This window comes from Vicugna pacos, chromosome 24, assembly GCF_048564905.1.
Source record: "Vicugna pacos chromosome 24, VicPac4, whole genome shotgun sequence".
NCBI classification, from domain to species: Eukaryota; Metazoa; Chordata; class Mammalia; order Artiodactyla; family Camelidae; genus Vicugna; species Vicugna pacos.
In genome coordinates, this window is record NC_133010.1 from 22,386,759 (window position 1) to 22,391,553 (window position 4,795).

At 34.3% G+C, this 4,795-nt stretch overlaps 1 pseudogene; it reads left to right on the forward strand.

Annotated features, from left to right (window-relative positions):
* The first annotated feature begins 848 nt into the window (after positions 1–848).
* On the forward strand, positions 849–1,947 carry LOC140688925 (testis-expressed protein 30-like; annotated as a pseudogene).
* Positions 1,948–4,795: the final 2,848 nt, after the last annotated feature.

Below are 4,795 nucleotides of genomic sequence, written 5' to 3' on the forward strand. Positions count from 1 at the left end.
AGCTAATAACTTCTCAGCAGAACAAATGAAGACTGTATGAAAGTGGGATAACATTCAAAGTACTCAAACAGAAAAAAAAAAAAGTCTATCAACCAAGTATTCTGTATTCAGCAAAGCTACCATTGAAAAATGAAGGCAAAAGACTTTCCCAGATAAACACAATTCATAGCTAGCTGGCTCATCTTAGAAGAAGTACTAAAGGAAGATTTTCAGGTTGAAACAAAAAGAGACCTGAGATGGTAATTCAAATCCACACAAAGAGCACCAGTAAAGGTAATTAGGTAATTTATACTACTGACACATTCTTTTTCTCCTTTTCTCTCTTAGCTGATGTGAAATGAAATTGTATAAAATAGTATGTTTATAAGGTATTTTGGGTCCTATAATATATAGAAATGTAACATATTTGCCAATAACAGCATAAAAGAGTGAGAGCAAAGATGTAATGGATTAAAGATTTGAAAATGTAGTAGTAGTAGTAATAATAATAATAATAATAATATATTGTTGGGTTTGTAATATTAATAGATGTGATACATATAACCAATAATACCACAAAAAAGAGGTGGAAAGAAATAAGGATATATAGCAGAAACATTTCCATAGATCACTGGAATGAAGCTAATGTAAATCTGAAGCTGACTCTGATAAAATATATGTGGTAAACTCTACAGCAACCATTTATAAAGAACAGAATGTGCTGGTGGGTGGAGCGAGGTGATTCCTTTGAATGTGATCGTTTCCTCCCTGAAGGGAGTGAGGGTGGTTAGGTGCTCCGGCCACTTTCCCATCCCATCCTTTGCTTCTCAGATGTAATGCACTTTAAATTTGTTATTTAACAGTTGAAAATGAGTCGTGTAGAAGTTAAATTAAAAATACCTTTTAGAAATAAATTACTAGATGCTGTTTGGTACCTAACAGGAGCTTATCATATGGAATAACTTACACATGGAACCTCAGGAGATAGGAATCATCCTCATTTGATGTCACTGGCATCCCGTCTTGCAGCTCATGGGTTTTTTGCCTGATATTTACCTGTAAAGGCCTTAATATTGTACATAGAATTAAAGCATAGAAATCAGTTTTGAATTACCCTAAGACCTCAGGAGAATGCAAACTTGCAGATGTTTTCCTTGGAGGTCATTCAAAAGGGCTGAAGAGCAGCTGCTTCCATATTGTGTCATATGGAGCCAGATGATGCTAATGGTTTTGTTCCAGGTCTCATTTGTGTTTCCTGTCCACTACACCATCCAAAGCAGCAGCACAGACTTAGAGATGAAGATCCCTTTCACACAAAAGATCCTGTACTGTGTGTGTCATTCTCAGCAGATGGAATGTGTGAACAGAGCTTGTTGGAGAAAGTGGTATAGAAAATGCAAGCTTCTAATAAAATCCACTGGACTGAGAAGGCAAGTCATTCCATGGCAGTGAAAGGTCGGTCAACAAATGATGTTTTCAAAGAAATAAATAGGAGTGTGGGGGGCTATAGCTCAGTGGTGGGGTACATGCTTGACATACACAAGGTCTTAGGTTCAAGCCCCAGTGCCACCATTGAGGAAAATAAAGACTGCCCCAATTAATAGTTCTGTATCATGCACAAGAAATCAGTTTTTTAAATGGAAGGATTAATATGCTAAAATGGTTATACTACCCAAGGCAATCTACAGATTGAATGTGATCCCTATCAAATTACCCAGGACATTTTTCACAGAACTAGAACAAATAACCCTAAGATTTATATGGAATCACAAAAGACCTAGAATTGCCAAAGCAATACTGAAGAAAAAGAATGAAGCTGGAGGAATAACCCTCCCAGACCTCAGATAATACTACAGAGCTATAGTAATCAAAACAGCATGGTATTGGCACAAAGACATATGGATTAAAGAAATAAATATACACATTTTGTTTTGGAGCCAGGAAATCACTAAAATGGACCAGAAATAATGGTCTTTAGTTAAAAATCATGTTATTTTGAATACAAATACTGTTAATTTGTTAAAGAACAGCATATCTCTCAGCATTATGAGATATATTTCAGACCAACTTAATGTTCTTTAATGTTCTCCCATTTTTAAAACACATTTTAATTGTGAAAGTAATGTCCTTTACAAAATATCTTTTGAAAGCACTGTTATAGTTGTATAAAGGTGATGTACAAATATTGAAGGTGGTCTAAATATAGTTTATTTTCATTAATATAGTTGTTTTGAAGAATCAAACATTGAATTTTGTTACAACAAAAAGAACACAAAAATATATTGAAAATACCATTAGTGAAATTAAGATGCTACATGTTATTGACAGAATTATGTCCTCCCCCAAAATTCATATGTTGAAGGCCTAACACCTAGTCTGACTATATCTGAAGATAGGGTCTTCAGGAGGTAATTAAGGTTAAATTAGGTTGTAAGAGTGGGGCCCTGATTGATAGGACTATGGCCTCATACAAAGAGAATAAGAGAGAGAGCTCTCCCCCTGCCCCAACTCTGCCATGTAAAACACAGAGAAGATGGCCATTTGCAAGGAACTATATCAGTAACATTAAATGTGAATTGATTAAACAATCCAATCAAATGACAGGTTGTCAGACTGGAGTTTTGAAAAATGACTGATCCAAGACTATATGTTATCTACAGAAGACACACTTTCAATTCAAGGACACAAATGGAGTAAAAATAAAAGGAGGAAAAAGATACGTCATGCAAACAGCAATCACAGGAAATCTGGATGGCTATACTAATATCAAACAAAATAAACTATAAAAAATGTCACTAGAGAGGGACATTTTATAATGACAAAAGAATCCGTCAGGAGGATATTAAGAATTATAAACATTTGTATCTAATAACAGAGCACAAAAATGCGAAGTGCAAACTGACGGAAATGAAGAAAAAAAAATTCAACAATAATAATTGGGGACTATACACCCCACTTTCAGTAATGGGTAAAACAACTAGACAAGAGATCAACACAAAAGACTTAAAAAACACTATAAACCAACTATATGACTTAACAGACACAGAAAATTTCACTCAACAATAGTTTGCATTCTTTTCAAGCACACATGGAACATTCTCCAGAACAGGCCAAAAAGAAACCTCAACAAATTACTTTGAGGTGAATGAAAATGAAGACACAACATACCAAAACTTAGGAGGTGCGGCTAAAAGACCTCATATCAGTAATCTATCACCTTAAGACACTGGAAGAGAGGAGAAAACTAAACCTGAAATAAGCAGAAGGAAGAAAATAATAAAAATTAAGATAGAAATAAGTGGAGTGAAATAGATACTAGAAATAGAGAAAAGCAATGAAGCTTAAGTTTGGTTCTTTGAAAAGATCAGTAGCGTTAATAAACCTTTAGCCAGCTTGATCGGGGGGAGGGGGGAGAGAATATACTAGAATCAGGAATGAAAGAGGTTACTGCTGACCTTTTATATATAAAATGGATTATAGAGGAATACAATAAGCGATCATATGCAAGGAAATTAGAAATTAGATAGCTGATAAAAGGGGCAAATTTCTAGAAAGACATGAACTACTGGAACTGACTCCAGAAGAAAAAGTCTGACCTCTAACAAGTGAAGAAATTAAATCAGTTTTTTAAAAACTACTCACAAAAGAAAATCCCAGGCCCATATGTCTTTACCGCTCAATTCTACCAAACATTTAAAGAAGAATTAATACCAATTCTTCATAAACTCTTCCAAAAAATTGGAGGGAGTATTTCCCATCTCCTATGAGGCCAGTAGTACCCTGATAACCAAAACCAGACAAAAACATCACAAGAAAAACTACAGTCCAGTATCTCTTGTAGACATGGATGCAAAAATCCTTAACAGAATACTGGCAAGATAAACCCAGCAATAGCTAAAGGGAATTAGACACCCTGACCAAATAAGATTTATCCCAGGAATGCAAGGTTGGTTTAACATTTGAAAATCAATTGATCATATCAATGGAATTTTTTAAATTACATGATCTTGTCCATAGATGCAGAAAAAATCGTTAACAAAATCCAGCCCCTTTTCATAATAAACAGCACTAAGTAGTAACAGAAGGGCACTTCTTCAACCTTGTAAAGTTCATCTATGAAAAACCTAGGGATGACATCATACTTAATAGTGAAAGATAGAGTGCTTTTCCTCTAAGATCAGGAACAAGACAAGGATACCTATTCCTGACACTTTCAACATTACACTAGAGGTTCTAGCTGGGACAAATACACAAGAAAAATAACAGGCATCTAGATTGTAAAGAAAGAAGTAGAACATCTCTACTTGCATATGACATGATCTTGTATATAAAGAAAAATCAGAGCTCATAAATGAATTCAAGATTAGGATACAAAAGCAACATACAGAAATCAGTTATATTTCTATACACTTGGAATGAATAATCCAAAAATGAAATAAATCTTAATTCACAATAGCATTTTTAAAAGAATAAAATGCTTAGACTAAATTTAACAAAAGAGGTGCAAAACTTATACTCTGAAAACTACAAAACGCTGAAACAAATTAAAGGAGATCTAAATAAATGAAAAACATTCCATATTTGTGGGTTGGAAGACTTGAAATTGTTAAGATGGCAGTACTCCTCATACTAATCTACAGATTTAACAGTCCCCATGAAAATCCAGCTGATTCTTTGTGCAAGTTAGCAACTTGATCCTACAATTCATGTGGAACACAGAACAGCTGGAAAAATACTAAAAAAAAAAAAAAATAGGAGGACATACACTTCCCAGTTTCACAGCTTACTAGAAAGTACCAGTTACCAAGACAATGTG